We start from the raw sequence: 27,530 nt of genomic DNA, 5'->3' as shown, positions 1-27,530 counted from the left end.
AGAGGCAGAGGCAGAGGCAGAGGCAGAGAAGTTTGACATAGGCCTGTAAGCCAGGGTCACACAGTGAGGCTCTGTCTCAAAAGATTAGTAAAGATTATTTAAGAAATTAGAACAACTGTCTCTAAAAACACCAAACATGATTCATGAAAATGAACTGTTCTATGAAAGGAGTGATATCAACAAGATCAGCATCGAAAAGTCTTAAAAGGAGGAGTCTCTGGTGGGTTTTAGATGATGAAATATTTCATAATCAGAAAATAAATTAGCATAACATGTAATAATGACTATATAAACATATAGTAGATAAAAATGTGTAAAATCATCTTTGATTTTGTTAGGGCTAATATTTTTCCTAATGTTCTCTCTGGACAAAAATGATAGTACGTAGTTATTTTATAGTAATGGTGAGAAATGATTTTTAGAAAGTTAAGAATTGGGTGCCATCACACTAAAATAATTGTATTGCTTCTATTAGCATTAACATGTATGGAATATAATGAAGAGCTAAGTGTGTGGGGTTCCCCCATGTGTGATTCCCTCTGTGTGTGTGAATTCCCCCCAGTCTGAGGCCCTGTCTGAGTATCAGGTCCCTGGAGTAAGATGCCCCCTGTGTGTGACATCTCCTCTTCTACACTTCCAATTTTTTGCAGTTTCTCTGTAGCATTGACTAAAACCGAGATGATTTTTAAAATGTATTCAATGAAATGTGAGTATCTAGGTGATCATTATGCAATAATATTCATATATTAATTTAAATAAAGTGCTCTCTGCTCTCATAAGTAGAAGAACTAATGGTCTCTGTGAATGTGCCAACCTGATTTGAGTGAGGATTTCATTAGTTCTTGATTTAGTTTCATTTAGGGCTTTTCTAAAAAAAAAAATAGAATTGAAATTGTTCTACATTTGTTGAGGGGAAGTGCCTTTGTATGGACTTCTCAGAATGTTGGTTCATTTTAGCCATTCCTGGCATCGTATCCCAAGGAAATAAGAAAGGAAACCTAAAGTACTTGGTTGGACTGGTGATGCCATTTCAACTCACCTCAAGAGAAATCGAGTTTTCAGATTCGATTAACCTCTGTCCAATCCAGTGATGACCTAGTCTTAAATTATCTACCCTTCAACATGTTTGGGGGGGGCATTTTAACTAACTACATCTTCAAACATGTAGTTTTGGTGTCTTATCATTACTATTTTTCAACCTCCAGTGAGTGGGCTTCAGTGGATGGATTAAATGCCTTCCTCAGTGAAAAACTGGAAGAGTGGATGGCAGTGGGGAGAGAAGGGTTGAACTTCCTCCTCTCTGGCTTCTCTTCTCCCTGTTTCATTCTTGTGTTGAGTCTACACCATGAGTAACCTGATTGTGCTGACTAAGGGCCAATGTGCAACTTTGGGAAGACATGGAGAAGGGAGTGATGATAACGGACTTGCATATTCAGAAAGAGTTCTGAAAGCTCTTCCTATGAAGTACCACTTCGTGTGTGTGTGTGTGTGGGTGTGTGTGTGTATTCCAAGGCATATATGATCCACATATAATATATCATATATATTACGAGGCAAAAAATAACCAGGCACTTTTGTACAAATAAAACAGTGTGAAAGGAGGCATGATAATTAGAGCAATTCTGAGGGGATTAAATTGACATTGCACCTTCACATTCAGATCAGTATTCATAGCATTTTTATACTTGACATTGTTTTATTAGTGAAGGAATCAAATTATAATATCCATGAACATTAGATTAAAATTAGAAAGTTGATTTCTCTAATTGGAAACTTGACCCAGAAGTACTATGAAAAAGCATATTTGGCTTATTTGCTTTGTGTGTGTTGGAGAGAGAGAGAAACAGAGAGAGAGAGAGAGAGAGAGAGAGAGAGAGAGAGAGAGAGAGAGAGAGAGAGAGAGAGAGAGAGAGAGAGAAACAGAGAGAGAAACAGAGAGAGAAACAGAGAGAGACAGAGAGAGCAGAGAGAGATTGCTTTGGTCCCCACTTGTTTTCATATTTTCCTTATTCTATAAGGCAAACAGAATGTAAACAGGGGATGTCTGTTTCTCTGTATCCAACATGGCCTCTATTAGTGAGCCTGGTACATCATTGATACACAGTTACTGTTCCTTTGATTGAACTTAATTATGAGTTATATTTTCATTATTCTATTCTGAATAGAGGGGAAAGGAAGGGAGGAATTATATAGGTATGATATATAAATCATCTGTAGTACAAATATGTCAAGGTCTTGTCTTAAGTATCATGATTCAGAAAGATTATGTGGTTAGTGCTTGGAGTTTCTGGGCAGAAGTTACCCTTTCCACCTGCCGACCTTTGGGGATGATGAGGGCTGTGTGGGTGTGTGTGTGTGCGTGTTTGCTAAGTGGGACAGAGTGATGTCCCTGTTTATTTATGGGTAACTTTACTTTTCCAAGTTTATCTCTGTTTTTCTCATGATCATATTTGATTTATAATACAACATGAGAATTTTTTTCTTGTACTTTCCATTTAAGTAAACTAAATTTTGGAGCATTAGCTTGGCGATTTTTTTTTTCTTCTGAGTTTCCCTACTTAGGAAGGGATGGTACCAATACTGGCCTTCTCCTGTAACTCTTATTCTCACAAAGGGGGAATGGCATTTCCCAGTGTTGTTTGGACCTTGTCTAAGCTCCACATCTGCCCCTCACTTCTTGCCTTTGCCAGCACGCTCTCTTTTTTTTTTTTTTTTCCATTTTTTATTAGGTATTTAGCTCATTTACATTTCCAATGCTATACCAAAAGACCCCCTTACCCACCCACCCCCACTCCCCTACCCACCCACTCCCCCCCTTTGGCCCTGGCGTTCCCCTGTACCGGGGCACACAAAGTCTGCGTGTCCAATGGGCCTCTCTTTCCAGTGATGGCCGACTAGGCCATCTTTTGATACATATGCAGCTAGAGTCAAGAGCTCAGGGGTACTGGTTAGTTCATAATGTTGTTCCACCTATAGGGTTGAAGATCCCTTTAGCTCCTTGGGTACTTTCTCTAGCTCCTCCATTGGGAGCCCTGTGATCCATCCATTAGCTGACTGTGAGCATCCACTTCTGTGTTTGCTAGGCCCCGGCATAGTCTCACAAGAGACAGCTACATCTGGGTCCTTTCAGTAAAATCTTGCTAGTGTATGCAATGGTGTCAGCATTTGGAAGCTGATTATGGGGTGGATCCCTGGATATGGCAGTCTCTACATGGTCCATCCTTTCATCTCAGCTCCATACTTTGTTTCTGTAACTCCTTCCATGGGTGTTTTGTTCCCACTTCTAAGGAGGGGCATAGTGTCCACACTTCAGTCTTCATTTTTCTTGAGTTTCATGTGGAAGAAAGACAGCATTTTCAACAATTGGTGCTGGCACAACTGGTTGTTATCATGTAGAAGAATGCGAATCGATCCATACTTATCTCCTTGTACTAAGGTCAAATCTAAGTGGATCAAGGAACTTCACATAAAACCAGAGACACTGAAACTTATAGAGGAGAAAGTGGGGAAAAGCCTTGAAGATATGGGCACAGGGGAAAAATTCCTGAACAGAACAGCAATGGCTTGTGCTGTAAGATCGAGAATTGACAAATGGGACCTAATGAAACTCCAAAGTTTCTGCAAGGCAAAAGACACTGTCTATAAGACAAAAAGACCACCAACAGACTGGGAAAGGATCTTTACCTATCCTAAATCAGATAGGGGACTAATATCCAACATATATAAAGAACTCAAGAAGGTGGACCTCAGAAAATCAAATAACCCCCTTAAAAAATGGGGCTCAGAACTGAACAAAGAATTCTCACCTGAGGAATACCGAATGGCAGAGAAGCACCTGAAAAAATGTTCAACATCCTTAATCATCAGGGAAATGCAAATCAAAACAACCCTGAGATTCCACCTCACACCAGTCAGAATGGCTAAGATCAAAAATTCAGGTGACAGCAGATGCTGGCGAGGATGTGGAGAAAGAGGAACACTCCTCCATTGTTGGTGGGATTGCAGGCTTGTACAACCACTCTGGAAATCAGTCTGGCGGTTCCTCAGAAAATTGGACATAGTACTACCGGAGGATCCAGCAATACCTCTCCTGGGCATATATCCAGAAGAAGCCCCAACTGGTAAGAAGGACACATGCTCCACTATGTTCATAGCAGCCTTATTTATAATAGCCAGAAACTGGAAAGAACCCAGATGCCCCTCAACAGAGGAATGGATACAGAAAATGTGGTACATCTACACAATGGAGTACTACTCAGCTATTAAAAAGAATGAATTTATGAAATTCCTAGCCAAATGGATGGACCTGGAGAGCATCATCCTGAGTGAGGTAACACAATCACAAAGGAACTCACACAATATGTACTCACTGATAAGTGGATACTAGCCCAAAACCTAGGATACCCACGATATAAGATACAATTTCCTAAACACATGAAACTCAAGAAAAATGAAGACTGAAGCCAGCACGCTCTCTTGACAGGAAGTTGCCTCCCGCGGGTGTTTCACATGGCCCAGTGACTTCTAGTTCTGTGTTCTCCGCTCAGATTCTTATCCCCCGGGGGCTCACCTGTAGTTTTGTCCTTTAGGAAAGAGTGGACCATGGTGAGATTGAGTGGCGCCGTCTATTAGATGGCGTGGTTCAGTCTGCTCCTTCGGTTCTCTTTGGACTGCTCCAGGCGCTTCCAGTCTCTTGGTTGCTGAATGTTGCTTAGTGCCCTGGGCTGAAGAAGGCCATGCTGTGCAAAATGATTACATCAACGTGCCAGTTGGCACAGAGAAGCCATGCTGTGCATATTTATTTGTAGCCATGTCGTTTGACAACAGTAAGATTTAGTATTTGGCTGGCATGTAGAGGAGAATTAGAAGGAAGGATGTTTACTTCTGGGGGTGGGGTGGGATCATACAATAAAAACGGGAGTGCTCAGGCTGGAGATACCGTTCCTCTTCATACAGGGTAAGTGTTTGGGGTGCAAGGCATGGATCCATTTCCAATCTTGCTCTAAGGAGCTCACATAAGGAGCGAGGTACCAAGGAATTTTGCCAATCATTCCAGATTTCTTGTTGCCCATTCTGTTTTTTTTTTTTTTTTTGAGAATTATAGTTCTTGGGGTTGAAGGCAGGTGATTCTGTTATAAATACATCTATGTGAACTTGTGTGTGTGTGTGTGTGTGTGTTGCAACTTCTCTAAAACAGAGACACAATTTCCTCACTGTAGGAAGAATTATGCAGTAAACTGTATTCTGTCCACAAACTGTCTATGCATTTTTTTTTTTTTTTTTAGTAATCTTGCAGAAGGGTGCAGCAATTTTCCTTGAACTGTGGGGAAAGTACAAGAAAGCATATTTCCATTCTGTCTCCTGAAAGGAACGAGATGATGTCTCCCTCTGCTCCTGGACTCTGTTTAGCACTTCCTTAACACTCACAGTGGCAGAACTTGAATTCCAACCCCATTCCTAGGTTTCAAGACCCACACTTCCTGTATGCATGCAACACTACATAGCTGAGCTAAACACAAACCCTAGTTTTACCAAATGTAAAATTCCTTCCACATCCACACAGTGTCTCTTAACCTGATCTGCTATCTGCGGTGCAACATTGTAGACAGAAAGAAATTTCTCTATACATAAAAGAAAAAGAAATTTCTACAAACATTTTTTGGAAAATTCTCTTTAGAAAAATTAACTAGATGAATGCAAATGAGAAATATGAAGGAAAAGTACATGTGGTTCTGAGTGTGGAAATGCAAAAAAAAAATTTGGACTTAGAGTCTCCAACATGCTTAAGTGGTGTATATTCAGAAGCTGAGTCTGTGTACCCCAAGATCAGGTTGCAGTCTGGACATGGGCATTGTATTGACCAACATGGTGTAAAGAATGCTCCCCAGTGATCTCTGATTCATTAATAGAAGGCTCGAGCCTGTGACTGGTCAGGAGAGAGAGGAAAACAGGACTTGAGATCCAGTAGAAGGTCTCAGGTAGGGACCAAGAGGACACGGAGGTGGCCATTAGGTGGTATGGACCAGGAGCACCTGGCTAAGAGAAGTTTACCTAAGGGCAGACAACTACAGCAGGAGCTTCCCAGGAGACACTAATTTGGCAAGTAATAGGGCATTTCCTATGGGTTTTAACTGCATGGAAGGGTTATAGCTCAGAACCTATCCAGCATAGTGCCAAGAGCTTAATAACAACTCACAGTGTTTCTGTGTCATTTTCTTGGAGCAAAACAGGCAAAAAATGAGGTAGAAACCCTCCATAAAATTACTTCTGTACCAATCGATTGCTGAATTAAAGTTCAAAGCTTTAGAGAAAGCAACTGCTCCAAGTATCCAAGTCATGGTTGATCTTATATGTAAGATAGAATTAGATGGTCCACCCACCCATTCCAGATGTGGATGGGAGGTAGGGGCTCAGTACCTGTCCTGGTACTTCAGGGTTGAACAGCTTGGTCTTCTATTGGATCTGGGATGCACTTGGCTGCTGGAGTAGGCACTCAGCTATTTCAGCTTACTTCAGAGGAGAACTCAGCACTCATTGTGTTGACAAAGAGCACAAAGTCTGTGCAGTAGCTTAGACAGCTGAGCTTAAAGAGGTAGCGGGGGGGGGGGGGTGAATATTCAGCAACCATAAATTAAAAGCAAAGAATGGGGCTTATAGTCTAATGTTCTTAGTGGATGTTGCATGTGAGAAGGGCATTCGTGTTAGGATTCAAGCCTGTCAAAGTTGAACCACACGGATTCTCCAATCAGCAGCTTGTCAGGAGCATAGCTTGGGCAGTAAGCTGGAGGCATGCTGGCTAGTGCAGGCAGGGTGACAATTTTTCCTACTGTATCATTTTTATTCAGAGCACACACGAACCAAATGATTCTCAGCAGGGAAAGATGCAGATTATTTCTTGTGTATTACAGCCATTTGGGGGAGATGAAATATGGACCTTGGAAACCTTTCTGCAAGGAGTGCTTTTTTTAAAAAAGAAGAAAGTGGGCACTTTTTTAGTTTATAGAAACCAGAAGTGTTTTTCAGAGACAGGGAGACAGAGGGAGGGAAAGATGGAGGGAGGGAAGGAGGGAGGGAGGGAGAGAGGAAGGGAGAGAGAGAACATGCATGTACTGCAAGGCTCAAGGATTTTTGTTTTGTTTTGTTTTGTTATCTTTTCCCTGAATTCAAAGTTAGAATATATTTTCATGTCTATATCAACTGGGGGATGGGGTTAAGTAGGGAAAAATGTAGAGTGAGCAGGATGTGATGCCAGAGAGAGTGACTGTGTGTGCAGCAGGGGTGGGAATAAAGGCACCCCCATGCTCTTTCAACCAACTAAACACAAATCCACTTCTGAACCGGTCTAAAGATTTCTCAGGCGATTATTTTTCTCCCTGGAGTCCATCTCATTAGCTATTCCCAAGAGTTAGGTAGAAACCATTGCCTAGTGGCTGGAGGCCCAATTATCCCAAGTTGCTAAATTTTGTTTCTTTACTTTTGCTGAAAAAAATTTCCAGCTGGAGATGGTTTTCCGATTAAGGATATAACAAATTAAAGCTCAGTTCTAGCCAATATCACCATTTCTTTTGGAAATGGCAAGACTTTATAGATTTAGAGTAATTTAGCTCAAATTTCTCATAATATAAGAAAAATAAACATGCACAATTAAAAGGCTTGCTATGGAGAGAAACTGGAGTGGACTGATTACCCGTGTGTCTCTGCCTGCTCATTCCTGGATGGGATGGTGGGTCATCAACCTGCAATTATACCATGCCCAAAGTTACCAGTGACATCTCCAAGGTACATAAAAACGTTAACTTTGATACAGATGCCTCACAAATATAAGAAGAAAACACTCAGGAGAAACTGGGCAAGAACATCTACTAGGGATCCAGTTAAAGACCAGCCACACTCTAGCTTTGTGTATACCTCCATGCCATTCACCCTAGCCATGTTTCCTTTGCCCAGGTCCTTCTGAATTCCTACTGCTCTCTGGTAGGGACATGTTCTTTTCTGCCTGTCTCTTCTTTGATGTCTCTCTAAAATATCACTTATTATTTCTCTTTTATGTACACCCAGGAAGAACAAGGGATTATATATATATATATATATATATATATATATATATATATATATCCATCTAGGATTTGAAGATAGTCCTTGCTCCATTTTAGGTACTATTATATTTTTAATTAAATATCTACCTATATACTGTGTTAGAATGCAGACCCACTCTTATCTGCATATCTTAAGGCCCTAGGATGCATTTAACACCTACAAGAGACTTAGTAAATGAGTGTTTGAGTGTTCGTTTGAGGCCATTCTTGATGCTGTCCTCAGCTAGGGAGGACATGAGCTTAGCATTTGTTCCAGCTGGTTGTATGAGTCAATCTTTGACCTGCGAGATGGAGGCATTTGAAGATGCACAGGGTATTTTTTCCCTTTTATCTGTGATTCTTATCTATAAGACTTAGCTCCAAATGAAAATGGAACCAACATTTGATTCAGTTTCTGGGACAAAAGCTAGACAGGATGTTTCTGCCTCCAGTTCTAGTGAAGGCTATATTCAAATTTACATTTTTCATTAACACATTGCTTGTGTGTGTGTGCTATCTTATCTCATATTTTTAAGTACCTAACCCCCTCCTCTCCTTTCATTTATTTCCCCCTTCTTTTTCCTCTTGTCTATTCCTCTCTTCTCCTGCCCTCTCCTTTCCTTTCTCTTCTCAAACTAGTCATTAACTTTCAGAAATGTATCTATGTACTATCTTCTCTTCGATGAAATGGAATTATTTTGCCAAAAGTTGTATAGAGTTGGTGTGATGCTGAGAGATACACCCTTGAGCATAGAGCGCCCTATCAGCTTCAAATCTTGCTTTCCTTGCCGTGCCGTCTGAATAATTAGGGCCACTTTAAGTTCTTTCCTTTGAGTTTGCAACATGAGTTCTCTTTTTAAAATGCAATATATATAACGTTAGCTGTATCATAATATCAGAAGAGAGTAGAATATGCAGGACCTTGGGAGTTATCCCAGGGATCTGTCTATAATTCTTGTAATAAAAGATTATCTGGTTCAATTTGAACTCTGAAGAAAGCAATCCCTCCTCTTCCACATCAGGGCAAGGCTTTGGTACATACCGTGATTTTTGGTTGATATCCTGAGTATCCAGATGGAGTCACAGTTACATTAGTCAACCTCCCAAACTCCTCGTCCTTTCCCACAGTTCTCTGCCTGAAATACCTAACGTGACTACAGAATCCCATGCATTTCAGAGATTACCTTGACTTTGTGGAGGGTAGATCTAGAGCATGCATAAACAACTTACTCTGTGAGTTGTAGAAAACAGTTCAGCGTCTTCTGTGTTCTTCCTCTTCCACCTCAGCTTTTTAGAGTTTTTTATTCTCTTTGCAAAAGATCTCTGCTAAATTCTTACCATCTAACAGTTGGTGAACTAACACCTTCAACATCTCTCAAGTGTTTATTTGAAACGAGGAAACATTGGTAACCCTTCAGACTGTCCGGTCCACTGTCTAACAAGTGCCTCTGGTGAGCTGTATTTAGGGTTGAAAGGTTTAGTAGCATTTGGGTGTGCTTTAAGATGCCTACTAGTGACGTAAATAATCCAGTAACATCAGGATCACAGGAGGTGCTGCCGTACAGCCCCGGGGGAGAATGGCTATGCGCAAATTACCGAGTGACCTCTCTAACTTCATCACTCATTTTGTCACTCAGGAAACTCTCTAGGTAGCCATCTGTCTTTTCCTGGATCTTTTCTTAAAACTGTATGCTCAGCACTCTCAACATCCCAGCCCCCTTCTCCTGAGGCAGAGCAGAGAAAGATATCTTTAACCATTAAGATTCTTCCAATGACTTTGAAATCTCCCAATACTTCCTGCCCCTTCTCTTTTAAAAATAAAACACTAACCTATAAATCAGTCTATGAGTTTACCAGTTTCCAATAACACATTACACCATTTTACACACACACACACACACACACATTTAAATTCTTGAATTTAACTAGACTACATTTCATTTATTTGTGTTGAACTTACATATTCTTTCAAAAAAACATCTCTGCTTTCTATTTTATTCTTTAGAGATGAAAAATACACTTTTAAAATCTCTCTTTCACATACTTGTCATTTAGGTATTGGAGGAACATCTTTATGTCCTGTCTTACAAACCTTGTGTCTGTGGGATGGTCTAATTTCTCTCACAGTTTATAAATTTTAAGTGAAGTTTATAGGATCTAGCTTATTGCTCTACAAAACACTGATGGGCACTGAGCACAAAGTAACCCAACAACCATGAACAGGCCGTAGGGGAAGGCAGAGGGTGACAACAGAAAATATCCCACCCTAAAGAGGGGGCATTTGTAATGTATCGTCAGACTTATCAAGATGGAAAACAATCCTATTACTCAATGAACTGTCATGTATCAGGTATCGGGTTAGCTATTTCTAGACATTATCAAACTCTGTGTGTAGATGTATGTTACTTCTTTATGATCCGTTCCCTTAAGGTATTTTATGTTTTTTGGTTTTTTTTTTTAACGTATTCAAGAAATTCCTCTAGGACTTCTTTAAGCAATAAAATTCTGGAAGTTTGTGCCTCAGAGGCTGCAAGTATCCACAGGTACTGAAGTTCCTAAACACTAGAACTGATAACTTGAGGGTGAGCATCGAGCTGATGTGGGAGACAATGCTATGGCTGAAGCTGTCACAGGATGACAAGTGCAAATCTGCATAGATGCTAACATCACAACCTGCAGAACTCATAAAGGTTTACACTTTCCTTGCCGTTATAGCTTATAAGACTTTAGAAATAACAGAAGTAAAGAAATGCCTTTAAGGTTATGACATGGTGTTGTGCCATTTTTATTAGCCATATATTATTACATAATATGTATTAGTGTGTAATATTTTATTAGATTCAAATATTCAAACATAAACTTAACATGAAAATTTGCTCCATTGGAAAAGAACACATAGGGATGACTAATAAAATATAGTATATTATCAATATATTAATTTTCCAACTGTATGCATTATATTTAAAATGTATAGTTCTTCTAAAAGTTTAACAATGTTATAGTCAAAGACAATCATAAAGAAGCTAAAATCATCAATCATCATACTACTTCCAGATAAATCATATTTTGGTATACATTTTTCCATTTAAAAAATTAAATACAATTATAAATATGAATCTAATTGTGTATTCTTTTTTCTCACATCCTGTATCTTCATGTGCTTATTTTTTACTGTTAAACATTTAAAATTTTTATTTGTTCAATTTTTGAGTGTTCCCCTTGTGTATGCAATCAATGTTAGTCATTTTCACCCTCTCTCATCCCCTCCCTACGTCATTGAAGATATTTCCCTCCTCCTTTTATTTATTTATTTATTTTTATTTAAATATTTTTATTACATATTTTCCTCAATTACATTTCCAATGCTATCCCAAAAGTCCCCCATACCCTCCCCCCCACTCCTCTACCCACCCACTCCCACTTTTTGGCCCTGGCGTTCCCCTGTACTGGGGCATATAAAGTCTGCATGTCCAGTGGGCCTCTCTTTCCAGTGATGGCCGACTAGGTCATCTTTTGATACATATGCAACTAGAGTCAAGAGCTCCGGGGTACTGGCTAGTTCATAATCTTGTTGCGCCTACAGGGTTGCAGATCTCTTTAGCTCTTTGGTTACTTTCTCTAGCTCCTCCATTGGGGGCCCTGTGATCCATCCAATAGCTGACTGTGTCCCTCCTCCCTTTATATCTTACTTTACCTAAGTGTAATACTGAGTGCAATTACTGTGGCATGCATGAAAATGGATGGGAATAATGTTCCTTGCATGTAATGAATGGGAGGTCGTTTACTAGAACATGGGCAACTTTTCAATAGCTACATTACTGAAGAAAATAGTTGTTTCCTCAGAAGCCATCAGCTTGCCAATGTTCTCTCAGGTAGGGATGGGGCCTCACGAGCCTCTCCCCCATGCATGATGACTGCCCCACCCTCTATGGTAATTGCAGATGCAATGACATCATGAATGCCATGGCCATTGGTCTAATTTTGTTTTGGGGGCTTTGTTTCCTTTTGTTTCCTCAGCAGAGCCTTCATTTCCTTTGGTTCATGAATTTTTTCCAACTTCTCCTCCCACAGTATTCCTGGAGCCTGTGTATGTGTGATATAGACGTACAGCTTAGGGTTGAACACTCCACAGTCAATCATTAGCACTTTGTCTAGTAAGGGGTTTTTGCAATAAATGTCATATACAGCAATAAGAAGAGTCTCCGATGAAGGCTAAAACCAATACTAATCTACAAATATGGGTGTGAATATTTTGAAGGCAGTTTAATAATATGCAGAGTCAGCAAAATAGAAATAGTAGGGTCTCCTCTTGGGTCTATGAACTCTCTAATCATGGGATCACGATAAGGTTTCTAGTACCATGGGATCCCTCCTATGGTATAGCCCTCAAATCCAGTCAGAAATTCATTGGTTATGTCCATGATAATTATGCCACTATTACTCTTGTGAGTACACCTTACTTAAGAAATTGATAGGTTGGTATTGCAATTTACAAAGTTCACAGATGGGTAAAAATATTGATGGCTTTTCTCCCAGTAGTCTTTATTTTACTGTTAATTATTGCATGATGTACATGCATATTCATGTACCATATATGCATATATATTTATACATTTTTAACTTTTCTTTCTAATTATGCTTGTATATAATATTGACCATTTGTATAATTTTCTTATGTTGTAATTCCTTAGATTGGGACTGATGGTTAAAGCTGTTGACATGTTATGCTTAGCTTTGAAGTGGGTAGTGTGTTTGGTTTGTCTTTAATTAAACTTTTATTTGCCACATGGTTCTCAAGTGGAATGTAAAGGAGGGAACCATGGAAGTGAGGAGGCAATGGGGCCGGCTCACCTTCAAGCAGGGTCTGCTCTACTGTACTGCCTGGGCCAGGCACAGGGAGGACTTTCTGGAGTGCTGCTGCCTGAGGACAGGGCAAGGTTAGTTCTTTAGAGCGCTGAAGCCAGTGAGGGGAGATGCCAGCTGTGCACAATCCCTGAACATCTGCGTGGCCCCCCACAGTTGCCCCCACCAGGAACATCCCCATGTTCTCTAGTGGTAATATGAGCCACGGATATTAACATGCCCCTAACACTGCATAGCCATCGATTCAAACATGGCCCTCAGTGCACCTCAGGCTGGGGCCTCACCATGGCTTCAGACGTCAGGACTGGCCACTCACAACCAGCTACTCCTCCTCTCCACTCTTGAGTCTCGAGTTCCATCTCTTTTCATAATGCTAAAAGCTGCTCCTCTTCTCTTTCTCTCCCATCTGTCCATATATACTTGCACATTGTAGTGGCTTCTGCATCAGGCTGGCCTCACAGGTGGCGGGCTCCTGGGTGACATCCTCTGTCTATGTTGCATATCATGGTGGCAAGCGGGTGTCTTCGGCCTGTGCCATGCGCACAGGTCTATGGGTGGCATGGCCGTCCTCAGTCTTCTTTCTTCGCTCAACAGTGGTAGGCAGCAGACTCTGTATACCTGGAGGGAAGGTCTGTGTGCAACTTTGCCTACCCACACTGAGTGACTGTCTTCCTCCTCTCACACTGTGCTGCCTGGATTTGATTTGATTTGAGGTGTCCTAGGCATAAGACAGCTTTGCCCACAAAGCCAGGCACCAAGCTAGGATGCACAAAGGACTGCCATCAGCTCTGCCCCTGACTGATGTAAGAACAACACCACCAGCAAGATGGCTTAGTATTTTTTTTTTTAACCATGAAGTGAGGTTGAATTTTATCAGTCTTTTCAGCCTTCATTGAGGTGACAATGCAGTTTCTACCCTTGATTCTATTCATGTTGCTGGGCTACTTATTTGAACACATTAAACCATGGTGGTATCCTTGGAATTAAAACATAGTCTGATCTTTTCGGTTAGTTTTAAAATAAAATGTTAAGTATTTTATTGAGAATCATTCTTTTTGTTTGCAATAGTTTTCCTAAGGCCATGACATTATATACACACACACACACATATATATGTGTATGTGTGTATATATATATGTGTGTGTGTGTGTGTGTGTGTGTGTGTCTATGTGTGTATATATATACTTGTCTTCTCTGTCTTTAAAAAACAACAAACAAACAAACAAACAAACAAACAAAACAGTTCACTCATTCCCATGGACTTCTCCATTAGAACTTCTTTCTGCTTATGAAGTTAGTTCTGGAGTGTTGTGTTTTCAGTTCTATTTGAGTCTGTTTATTTTTACAGGCTCCATTTAACTTTTAAATTATCTATTGTTTGATTGAATATAAGTTGTTTAATCTCTGTGCACTTCTATAATCCTCTAGTTTTTTGTACATATTTTTATTTATAGTTCCATTCTGCTATGAGATGCACGATACAATAAGATTTGTACTTAATAAAACTTCTTTTATGACCTACACTGTGTGCTCTTTTAGAAAAAGTTATTAGTGATGGTAAAAGTGTAATCAGGACATAGAATGGGTTGGAGCCACTGTGCTCTGTACCCTTCATGTCATAGTGACAAAATATCTGACATATGTAAGTTAGGGGAGCAGATGTTTGCTCTGGCTCGTGATTCAAGGACATTCAAGTCCATTACAATGAAGAAGTGGAAGCGGTGTGGCGGGTTCAGAGTCAGCAGCAATACAAAGTGACAGACCACATTGCTGCATCCAGGAATAAGGCCAGAAGCCAGGCTGCATTATAACCTCGAAAGGCTGCCCTCTGTGATCCACCTCAACCAGCGAGTTCTCGCCTTCTAAAGGTTCTACCGCTTCACAAAGCAATACCGACAGCTGGGGACCACATAACCGTTCATACACAGGAGCCCATGGGGGATGCTTCATATTCAAAGCCTGACATATGTGTAATAAGCCCACATCTTCTATATTATAATTAGTTTTTTATATATTTTTCTGTCTCTCCACAAGAGTCACCCATTATTATCTCAGTGGCATCGAGTCTCTTGATTGTCAGTTCTGAATGGCGCACTGTTTCACAACCCAGCGCATATCCATTTACAGTCAACGTCAACCCATTCGGCTGTGTAAGCTTCTCCGTCTCACACCTTAGGCCTGAAGCTGTCCTGTTAGATACAAGTATAGATGCTCCTACTGGTTTCTGGATTCTACTTGTTCGAGATATGATTATCTAACCCCTCACTTTTAGTGGGCGTATGGCTTGGCCAGCAAGGTAAGTTTTACAGGCAGCAAGTGGTTGGTATTATTTTCTTCCATAAGCCAGCCTGAAGCTTTTACTTCAGGAGCTGAGGCCACTGACATTGTGCGCTGTTTTGGTGACATTCGTGCTCATCTCTGCTGTTTTGTTGATTTCCTTCTGCTTGTTGGGAACACTCTGTGTTTGTTCCTTTCCCTTGTGTTCGTGTTAGACATTTGATTATTGACTACATCACTCTTGACGCCCCTGGTCCTCTTTTACATACCTACGCTCCTCCCAGTGCAATTTCTTCTTTCTTGATGGACCTTGAATTTCTCTCTCCTCAGTGTAGAAGATTCCTTTAAGTATTTTCTGGCATGCTTGCTCAGGGGCCGTGAATTCCATTTACTTGAGCTTGTTTTGGAGTTGGAACTGCATTCTCCTGTGTGGTAAACCAGATTGACAGCCGTTGCCTTTGGGAGTCAGAAATACTTTCAGACCATCAGAGCTCCTGGGAAGAAGTCTGTTGCTCCAGTTGGCGTGCCATGTAAGTGACTTGGTACTTCTTGTTTATAATTATGAATATTAGTATTTCGTTACTTCATTATATCTTGTTTCCTTGCATCTGCCAATCTGACAAGTTGTGGAGATGAAATGTTTTTGGTCATGAATATTTGGCATTCTAAATGCCCCTGAGCCAGGGTGTCTGTATTGTTTCTCACTGTGGGAGTCACCTGTGCTTATTTTCCTGACTGGGTTTTTGACATTTCTAATTGTACCGCTACCTTCATCTGGTCACGCACAAGCTCTGCCTTTCACCATTCCACACAGGGCTTGTGTTCTGCTCCTATTTCTCACTTTCTTGGTATCTGAACGTGGTAAGTCCCCAACCTTACCCTGAAGCCACACATTTTTTTCCTTTACTTCATCTTCTTTTTCAAAGGAGGCTTTCAATGAAATATTTATGAGCTACTGAACTTTTCAATATTTCTGATTTTCTTCAATTTCTAACATACATACTGCGTTCTTTTTCATATCCTATGTTGGCTTCTTTAGTTCATCAGGCTATTTCCATTTATTATTTTAAACTTTGTAGATTAATCTATTTATTATTAATTTATTTGTTTACCTACTCTACAGTTGCAGCTTCCCCTCCCTCCTGTTCTCCCAGTCCCTCCTTCTTCCCTCCTCACACCCTGTGTCCTTCCCTTTCTCCCCAGAGAAGGGGAGAACTTCCATGGATATCAACCTGCCTTGTCATATCAAGTTGTAGTAGGAGTTGCTGCATCTTCTATCTAGACTAGACAAGGCCATCCAGTTAGGGGAAAGAGAACGAAAGGCAGGCAATAGAGTCAGAGTCAGCCCTTGCTCCTCTTGTTAAAGGTCACATCTGAGAACCAAGTTCCCCTACATATATGTACCAGATGTAGATCATTTTAAAAATAATCTTCTAGATACTTTGTCATTTTGTCCACTTAGTTATGTTTTAATTTAGTTACTGGAAAACTAGGAACTTTTGAAGGAATCATATTCTTTCTCTCTCTCTCTCTCTCTCTCTCTCTCTCTCTCTCTCTCTCTCGCTGTCTCTCTCACACACACAAATACACATACATATACTCACACATATACACAAATACACACACATACACTCACACATACCCATAAATATACACACATACACACACACACTCAGACATACGCACACATATATACTCACACAGACACACTTACACTCACACATATACACAAATATATACATACATACACATATAGACACACATACACACATATACTCGCACATACATACACTCACACACACATATACACATAGATAAATATACACACACATATACATACATACATGCACATATAAACTCAAACAGAGACACATACAGACAGATACACATAAACATACATAAAAACACATACCTACATACATACAAACACACAAACACACGCACACCTTGTTTTTATATGCTGACATTCCATCTTTGGGGATAGCTATCTTGTACAATTTTGTGTGAGAGTATCCCTAGCGAGAGGCCATCTTTTGAATATTTGATGTTCAGTATTGCTTAGAAAGGAGAAAATAAACCCCAGTAATAACAGCACAAAACAGAGCCTGAAATTCAGTAAAATAAAGGTTAAAGATTGCTAACTCACAAAAAGAATGGAAATGTATAAAAATAACATAGCATAAACAAAGTTAAAAATCACCAAGATTGCAGTCAAAAATAATAATAAAACTTAAAATGTGAGAGAGAAAATAAAAACAAGACCGGTGGAGGAAGAATGAGAAAACAAGGAGTGCTAAAAATCAAATAAAAATAAAACAGGAAAATAAAGCCCAATAAAAAGGAAATGTTATTTAAAAGGAAAAGTAGGTGAAGCACTTCCTAGATGATGTACTTGAACTTGAGAAGATCCTCCCAGGCTCCTCTAGTGCTAGACTCTCCCAGGTGATGAGCAGCAGGCTATGACTGAGGCCTGCTGTAATTCCTCTAAGTCCCACAAAGTTGACTCATGCTCAATGTAGACTGATCCCTACCCTAGGTCTCCTATTGGGATGGTTAGGGGTATGCTGTTCATTGCTGTGTTAATGTCTGAGAGATCTGGGTCTTTCATTTCTTCTCTCTCTCTCTCTCTCTCTCTTCCTCCTTTCCTCCCCCCCCTCTTCCTTTCTTTGCTTTAACACAAGAACTACAGCTAGCCATGTGTGTTAATATGTAGGGTAAGCAGGCACTCACTCATTACAGAGAGCCACAGTTCATGCACCAGAGGGTGTGGCAAATGTTTATGGTAGAACATATCATCCAATGTCTGAGAAATTGGGCGACCCAAATAGACCTTTGAAATTTTGGGTTGAGGAGTATTATGGGAATGAAGTTATAGGCTCATCTTTGCCCCTGTACTCTCAGCCGTAACCATGTGACTAGTTTTATTCCTTACCTACTAGCACTGTTCGCTCTGTAGTCAGTGATCTCTGTTGCTTACAGTTTTCAGCATTTATGTTGTTGTTGTTGATTTTTCAAGACAGGGCTTCTCTGTATAGCTCTGGCTGTCCTAGAACTCACTCTGTAGACCAGGTTGGCCTCGAACTCAGAAATCCACCTGCCTCTGCCTCCCAAGTGCTGGGATTAAAGGCGTGCACCACCACTGCCCGGCTCAATTTTCAGCATCTTGTGTCAGACTTCTCTACTTCATGGCTGCATGACTGATTTTGACAGGCAGACAGTCATGGCCAAACCTTATGCTTTTCCTGTGCTTTCAGAACCTTAAAAGTAGTTCAGTCCCTGGTAACAGTCCCTCTTGAGATGGCTCTCTATGACACTCAAGGGTAAGTGACAGAATGGATTTCTTTTTTAAATCGAGCGTGTGTGCGTGTATGTGTGTGTGTGTGTGTGTGTGTGTGTGTGTGTGTGTTGGGTTAGGAATTTTTTCAGACTAAATCCTATTTCTGTATTTATTACTTCTAAGAGCCATAGTTTCTTCTGAAGCTAGATCTGCCTGTATGTTATCATCAGTGAGGCTGTCTGTATTTCTGGTTCACCTTGCAGCCTATAGCATCTGTTCCTTGTCCATCTTCCCAGAACACCTGATTCTGAGAGGCTGAATGGGAACTTGACACTTCCCTCTGAATCGCCATTCTGCTTCTCTAAGCCTTTTAGCTTTTAATCACCACTTGCTGTCGTTGGCTCTTTCTTGTTCCCTCATCTCCTCATAATATAGCTTTTCCATTGTTGACTTAAAAGCCCTCAGAGGAGACTCCTGTTCTGCCATCTGACCTGCCACATCCCCCAGATACCTTAATCTTAATCTAGATATAGAAACACAAATGAGCAAAACACGTATACTCTAGATACTTTCAAAAAGAAGCCTTTAAGGGACATTGTCTTAACTTTGATTTTAATGAACATTGACCTTTAAGGAGAAAATCCTTATAATGCAACTAGAGAGTAAGAAGCATGAAGGAATGAATGTTTAGGAAAAAATAATTAGCAATAAGGATATATAAAGTGACCTGTTGGATATGCACTATTATCCCTGGGAGAAAGCCTGTATGTTTGAAAGAGATAAAAACCACTCTTTTCACCAGCAAACAGCAGATGCTGACAAGAAATGATAAAATAACAGTGCATTGTCTGCCACCGTGAATTATCCAGAACGTAGCTCTCCATTATTTCAAGGTTGATTTTGCTTGTCATTCAAAATTGGATAATCTATAGATTGTTCCTTCATTTGATGACCTTATGAAAATTATAAGGTTATGAATTATAGTTGAGGATGTTATTCACAGTTGTTGAGATTAAGTTTGCATTTTAAAGGGAGCATAGACCTGTAATCTTATTGATTGAAGATTTCATGAGTTGATCAGTATCCACAGATTATGTCTATAGCTTTTTCATTAGTGCACTCTTCAATTACCTTAGAGGATTTCTCAGACCAAGGAAATTGTTCATACCTGCTTTGTCTTTGAACATGTTATGAGTATCTGCAAATATTGGTAAATTTCTAGAAAACATGTTGAATATCTACAATATCAGAAAATAGGCATGCTATAGAAAAGTCTTTTTCTTGATTAATTAGTCATTATGTGTATCCCTAAGACAAACATGGCCATCTGCTCAGCATCTCAGAAGTTGGGTTGGACCTGTATGGTTTTCCCTTCAGCCTTCAGAGTTATAGTTTTACAGCAGTTTATCATCACACTGTTGCAAATTATTAAAGAAGCAAGCAACTAAGCTCTAACTCAGAGGGCTCTCTTACTTCCTCCATTACATAATAAAGGCACCCACACCCAAATACCACAGTGTACCCTAAGTATGAGAAAACACTTCACATCAGATGATGTGGCTTGAAACACACACACACACACACACACACACACACACACACACACACACACACCCAGACACACACCTCCTTCTCTTTTGAGAAGTTTTATAGGAAAGAAATCATGCAAAGAAAGTCTTCAAAGAATAATTGACTTGAACAGACTTTCTACGGGTCAGCATTTTTTTCTTTTTTGCTCTGAAGTCAGAATAAATAAAACAAAGCAAAATGAGTAAGTTCAGCCAAAAAAAAAAAAAAAAAAAGAGCAGCGAACAAGGATGCTTCCATCGTCCCGCACGGCAAGCAAGGAAGGAAAGGTCACCATCTTGTGTTTACAGATTTATTTGTCTATCTCACAGTTTGTGATTCCAAAGTATTTTATCAGCATTAATTAGTTTTTCCCTTAAAAAAATCTGGAAACATTTGACTTAAGACAGTTATGCCAACTTAAGTCTTCAAATAAATTGTGGGCACTTCGTGGTGTATTTCTTGGAGGATGGGGTAAAAGAAAAACATGTCTACTTATTTGACTTTCATTTAAAACCTCACAAATAATCAGCTTTAATTTTCCCATTTCCCCCTGTTTTGAAATGAATATATGTTCTTCTCAGAATGTGTATGAAATGTAAAATAAGTATCAGAAGAAAGATATTGTCCTTCTAATCTTACACATAGGCATAACTAGTGGGTTCTTTTTTTTTCATATTCTGTGTATTTGGTAAACTTTAAATATTTCTCCCCAATTCTTTTTTAATATATGTTGAACATTTTCTTTGAATTATTCCACCAAATAGATCGAAGATAATATAATAGGCCTTCTTGTTTGGTTTATTTATGCGTTTGGGGTAGAACACATATAGAGGGCAAGCTGGCCCTAATCTTGAGCTTCCTATACAGCTAAGACTATCCATGACTTCTGACCTCCTTACCTCCACCTCTCAAATGCTAGAATTAGAGGAGTGTCTCACCATTCCTGGTTTTTATGTGTTTCTGGGGATCATATCCAGCTCTAGGTGCTCCCTAAGCAATTATCCTACTTACATCTATTCAGTTCTAATAAGTATTCTGTTTAGTAATTAATTAATTTTACATTTAGTGTGTGTGTGTGTGTTTTCACATGATCTCAGATGCTTATGTTGTGGTCAGAGAACAACTTATAGGTGTCAGTTGCCTTCTGCCATGTGGGTTTGGGGCTGGAACTCAGGTAGTCAGGCATGGTGGTATATGTCTTTATCCACTGAGCCATCTCACCAGTCCTCATCTACTTATTTTTAATAAAGAAAATATCTGTCAAATAAGAATTCATCCAAGACAAATAGGCTTTTATAATTCCAGTTGCATCTACTACAGACCACGACTTAATATAATGAAGTAAAACTGATTCCTCTATTGCTCAAACTATTTATTTACTTACAAAAGCTAGACAAAGGAAATTATATGTTGGAGATTTGTTCTAAATCTTTGATTCAACTGGGAATCTGCATTCCAAACCTAAAGGTCCTCGTTCTTAATTGGTTTTTGATCAACCAATAAAGATGGCTGGGCACAGGTGGGACCTTTAATGTCACATGAGCTAGGACACAGGGGGAAGAAAAAGGAGGATCACCATGAAGTGGTGGGAGATGGATGGATGCAGGAGCTACAGGAGAGGAAGCCAACCACCCATATGAGAATTTAGGTAGGTGGCCACTTCCCCGATTGGTCCTAGGGCACAGGGAAAGGTTTAAATGTGTTTGAGGTAGGCAAGGCATTTTAAAATTAACTGGTGTGTGTGTGTGTGTGTGTGTGTGTGTGTGTGTGTGTGTGTGTGTTAGTGTGTCTTCCATTCATGAATCCAAGCAGCTCCTGGAGGAGTGCACGAGTGCAATCCTCATGGAGCCAAAGTGGTGTAGCCCAAACTCACTACTACAATTATACATGAATTAGACTAGTGAGCAATAAAAAAAAATCTTGTAAAATAGAAAAACATAAGCCAAACACAAAAAGTGAGATAGATTACCTAAGGCTAACTGGAACACATGGTATCCAGTTACTTTAAGCACAGTTTTTAAAAATATAGCTATTAGTTGCTTCTGGATGGTTCATTTTCACGACAAGGCTGAAGCTCACTTCCTGGCTAAGATTAATGGGCACCAACAGAAATATAGGACAGAGTAAAGCTGGGACACTGCCACATGTTATCTACTGAGCCATCTCACCAGAAATATGTGACACATACTTCCTTGAGACCCAAAAGTGCTGGGTCTAATACCAAAGACCCAGCACGGCTGTTATGAATGGTCTTAAGCAACTGCCCTAGAATCTGTCTCAGCTAACTGGAGTACAGAGATTCTCTAAGGTGTTGACTTTCCAAAAGGGAAAGTGATAACAAATAGTTCCTAAGTTTATTTCAATTACAGACTATTGTGCACACATATCCACATACAGAGCGAGATAGTGTGAGTGAGAGACAGAGACTGGGAGACAAAGACAAACAGTGCAAGAGAGCTATTATCTAACTTCTCCCACCTCTGACACCTCATCTGCTGTACCTTCAGTATCTGTCCTTTCTATGTTACCGCTGTCATAGAATCTGGAACAAATGTTCAGCTCACTGGAAAGACTGAAAATATTTTTCTTGTTCTTTGGATTTCTGGAACAAGGCCTCAGGAATTAGTTTAGTTTTGAGCTTTCTAAGCAGTTCCAGTTCTTATACAGCAATGGTGGCCTCTGCTGTTTCATGATGCAGTCTTCCAGTGCTTCCGGGAATGTGTTCAACATAGCTTCTGATCCCTTAAGGCTAATCCAGGGACCTTTCAGGTAATAAGTTCTCAATACACATCTGTTGAATGAATGTAGGTCTGCAAACAGTATTCAAGGAAGCTAAAGATGAAAGAGAAGACAGATCCCTGTTGGCTGCCTACCTTCCTTACTGTTGGCTATGTACGCTTTAAGAGCTAGAAGTAATTCTGTCAAGAAGCCACTAACACATCCTGAGGATGCCACACTTTTTGTCAAGGTCTAATGAATCTTAAGTTCTTTCCACAAGCCAAACAGAAAGCAGATCCTCTTTAAACATCGGGATCCAAAATTATCAGAGCTGATATTCCATTCTTTATTTTTCGTTCATCTTCTCTGTAACTTGACAGCTGAGTGCTTATAGCTTATATGAGGCAGACGATGTTCTAAGTTTTGAGAATATGCCAGTGAATGCAACAGGAAGAAATCCTTGTCTTCACATATTTTGGAATGTAATTAGAAAAATTAATGTGTGTGTGTGTGTGTGTGTGAGAGAGAGAGAGAGAGAGAGGGAGAGAGAGAGAGAGAGAGAGAGAGAGAGAGAGAGAGAGAGAGAGAGAGAGAGAGAGAGAGAGAGAAAGTACAGTGGAAATGAGGTGGAAAATACATAAAGAACTGGGGTGAGGTAGCAATTCTGTATGGGCATGCTTTGCCTAGCAACCTCAAGATACATTGCTTGAAATGACAGAAGGAGATGAAGGCTTACTTAGGTGAATAAGCTAGGAGATCAGCAAGAACAGAAGCTTGGAGGAAGGATCACATGCAGTGTCCAAAGACCAGCCACTTGACTTGGGATGAGAGAGAGCCAAACAAACAATTCAGAGGAGAGTCCTTGTGGGCTTTTGTATGCTGTAGTAAGGACACTGCCTTTCATTTCTGTAGAGATGGTATGTCCCCAAGGGCTTTAACAAGTCATCAGGCAAGACACTGGAACTGGATCACTCTGTTACCACATTGACTAGGCCAAGATGGGTAACAGGCAGGAGCAAAGCAACCATTTAGATACCAAAAGCAATGATACAAACAAGGATGCTGTTTATCTGGACATGGGTTAGTAACAAGAAGTTGTCATTTATGAATAATGTCACAATGACTTAAAAACAGACAAACTAACCACCATTCCCTCCCCAAATGTATATTGCAATATTAACCTTCAGATTTTCTTGCAGGCCATGAGAATTTCTTATGGACCGTTTACAACTGAAAAATGTGATTCTTGCTGAATATACCCTCCAGCTTCTTTTTTCTTAGATACTGGCAGACAAGACTGTGGATGATTAAAGAGAATCCTGTCCCAGAAGAGAATGGCAATGGATATGTTTGAGCAATCAATCCCAATACTGAGATCTCATTATTGTGTAGTACTTAGTAATTTTTAAAAAAATTCTGGATGGATAAGGACTGTAAATCTATCATCTCACACACAAGAGTAGCACCAATTGTCACAGTAAGTTACAAGCATTTATTAATGGCCATATGTGACACCATACATGTTTACAACTGGTCCAGTATAGACATTCATCTTTATAGATGTCAGTTGTAAAAACAGCAGGTGCACCCATGTATCTATCTGGATGATTATAAATTATCCTTATGCATAGGCGTGAATTAAATCATACCTTAGCTGATGTAGTTTGACAAAGGGCCTGACAAATTTAATAAACTCCACCGAGCCAGGGTAGTAAACAGCCATTGTTGTACCCAATATGCACCTAACATTTTGAGAGGAAATGTAAAGAAATATTGTAAGACGTGGTATTGCCTTACAAGTGCTTCAAATCCAGTTTGAAAGGGAGCACTTTGCATTTAAAATGAATCAAGAGAAACCTGACATGGGAAACACAAATAATCTTTTACAATTTTTTGCCCTCCAAATATGGTTACCTGCATAAACTATGTAGCTGTGCTGTACCCAAGACTTCAGATTAATGCATTTAAAGGAGAAGTTAGGCAGATCTTTAGGACATATGAAAATATCATTAATCTCATAATATGTTGTAGCACCTTGGAAGAGAAATGCCAGGTCCCAAGCAGGCGTTAAACTCTAATGTAGGAGACTAGTCCTCCTCTAAATTCATGTCTCTTTTTTGGCTTAGGTTCTTCCTGGCACAATTAGATCCAGTGTGGTGGCTATTTTTATATCAACGTGACACAAGATAGAGTCCTTTTAGAAGAGAGAACCTCAGTTGAGAAATTGCCCTTACCAGACTGGCCTGTGGGCAAGCCTGTGGCACCTTGATTCATGATTGTTAGGAGAGGCCCCAGCTCAGCCTGCTTGGTGACTCCCCTGAGCAGGTGGTCCTGGATGCCATTAGAAGGCAGGCTGAGAAGCCTTTGAGGATTAATTAAGTCAAAAGCAGCCCTAAGTCTGGAGTCAGGCTGCAGGCTTTAAAATGAAATAAACACTTTCCTTCCCAAGTTGCTTCAGGCTAGAGCGTTTTGTCATAGCAATAGAAACCTTAACCACGTTATCTGGTAACCTTGTGCCAAAAGCACGAGAGAATGGGAAGTTGTCCTAAAATCTCTCTTTCACAAATGTTCAGAAAGCTCTTTCTTATGTGGGTCAAAACAGGAGCACTCAAGACCTTGATATACAGCTCCCACTTAGCACTCCAAACAGTTATCTGAATCATAGTTACGACTGCTGTTTAGGATCAACAGAGTTAGCCTATGTAATAAAGAGGCTTCAGAATTCTGGCTACTTGACCTCTCTGTTCTCTAATTGTTAAAAAGAATCTAAAGACAGAAAGGAGTGGCACAAACTTTACCCCAGCAGGAACCCAGCATTTCCAGACGCTAACTACAGATTCTGTCCCTCAAGTGAGATGCCCGTTATAGCTCAGCCAAAAGCCATTTTTAGTATCCTCCTCTTCAAAGCTGCCTCACTGAGCTGGTTAAGTGCTGGGATATGAGGAACTGACCATGCTAAGATGGACTTCTGTGTTAAATCTTTCAGAGCTGGCAAATTTAGAATAACCTGAAGAGCCATGTTATATCTGTACTCCTTATCAAAGAAGCGTCAGGGTAAAGAGTTAACGCCGGAGTTGGGTTTTGCTGGAGGGCTGAATTATTTAATTGTTAGCTATTCCGAGTTCCACAGTGAAGTAGAAGTAACAGAATTATCTGCCTCTCAGTGTAAGACCATCTTCCCAGAAGGTCAGAGGGCATTGGCAGCCTTGTGTTTATTTGCTGGATGTTCTGGGATTTACAGTGCAGTGTGCACTGCTTTTGAGAAGTCAGCCATGCAAGTACATTCTACACAGTTGTGAATAGTAGGTTGGGTATATGCTTACCCATAAAGTGTCAAACTTGAGACCTACTCCTTTAGTTCTAGCCTGGAAACTATAGCTATGGGAATACAGGGCCGTATTCTGAGCTGAGCTTTGGCCTAGACCTACTTGGGCAAGTTATAACTTCTTAGTGCCACACTTTGCCCATCTGTATGGGAGAATAGTAACAACCCTCCATCACAGGGTTGCCGAGAGACAGAGTCAGCTTGGACCAGAGTAAGGGCAGAGACAAGGGTAACCACTCTTGTTCTCACTCACGGGGAGATGGAAAGAAACGACTCAAAATTTCCACCGGCAGGCATTTTATATCTTTAAAAATAACTGTCAGAGTCGACAGTTTGAAATTGATGGTGATCTTAAATAAAATTAATGAAGCCTGCCGTGAAGTAACACCAGCCATCAGTGTGTTTTTGAAACAGCGAATTCAAAACGATGAAAACCCTTTTACTCCAACAAAGAACTTGGCCTCCTCTGGAAGCTTGCTATGTGTCAGGCATATGTAATGGCGTTGAGCCTCGCTTCACCCTGGCACTGCCATCTGCATACTGTAAGAGAGGCAGAAGCTCTAAGGAGCAGTAGCTTTAGTAAGTAACATGGTAAAGATACAAGTCAGACATCTCTGAACTCCCTCTCTGACTAATCCCCAACAGTATCCCTTCTATCTTACTTCAAGCCTTGGCTTCCTTTTTGGCTTTTCTGATACTGCCCTTGATATCCTAATAGAGCCTCCTGGACCCAAAGGGATTTGGCAGGAACTGTGGCAACATGTGGTCTCCTGATATGGATTTTTTCTCCGATAGTAGCTAAGCATGGGACCTCTTGTTCATCTGTCAATGTCCTGTGACTCACTTTGTGGTCCTACAACAATGAGAACATGTTGGAAAGGCTGGAGAAACTGTTAGAAGATTTACAGTAAAATTGTGAACACACATGCATATGTTCCCTCAACCCATGTCTCCGTGTTCTCTGCTCCAATGGTCAATATTTATATTCACAAGTTTTATAGCACAGTGCTGTCATTATTGCAGAATTATTGGAACAAGGCAATGCGTGCCTTTGGATTGGAGGGAAGCCTGAAGTTTCTAGGGTAAGATTCCCGACCACTGTCTGACAGAGTAAACTTGAAGGCAAAGCAACATAGGTCTGGATTCAATGTTGCAGGGGGTGGGGCGGGGTTACGAGACAGTGTCGTACTTTTTTATTTACTGTTGTGAAATGACACCATGACCAAGGCAATGCTTTATAATGAAAATAATGTGATTGGGTGCTTGCTTAGTGTTTCAGAGAGTTAGTTCATTCTCATCATGACAGAACACAGGTAGGCATGGTGCTGGAGAAGTAGCTGAGAGCTACATTCTGATCTGTAGGCAGCAGGCAGAGAACACCAGACACTGGGCCTGACTGGGCTCATCCCCAGGGACATACCTATTT

At 40.3% G+C, this 27,530-nt stretch overlaps 1 protein-coding gene and 1 long non-coding RNA gene across 2 annotated transcripts in view; both read left to right on the top strand.

The window, feature by feature from the left end:
* Positions 1-27,530, top strand: part of Fgf12 (fibroblast growth factor 12) — a 595,461-nt gene that overhangs the window by 95,657 nt on the left and 472,274 nt on the right. The gene's annotated exons all lie outside the window — the stretch shown is intronic.
* Gm46548 overlaps positions 11,671-27,530 on the top strand; it is a 36,860-nt gene continuing 21,000 nt past the window's right edge. The window contains exon 1 of the long non-coding RNA XR_001781891.2: positions 11,671-27,186. This is a non-coding gene — a long non-coding RNA (predicted gene, 46548). The remainder of the gene's footprint in view (positions 27,187-27,530) is intronic.

Source organism: Mus musculus, chromosome 16 (genome assembly GCF_000001635.26).
Source record: "Mus musculus strain C57BL/6J chromosome 16, GRCm38.p6 C57BL/6J".
Taxonomy (NCBI): Eukaryota; Metazoa; Chordata; class Mammalia; order Rodentia; family Muridae; genus Mus; species Mus musculus.
Note: the sequence above shows the minus strand (reverse complement) of the source record. Positions and strands in the feature narration are given on the sequence as shown.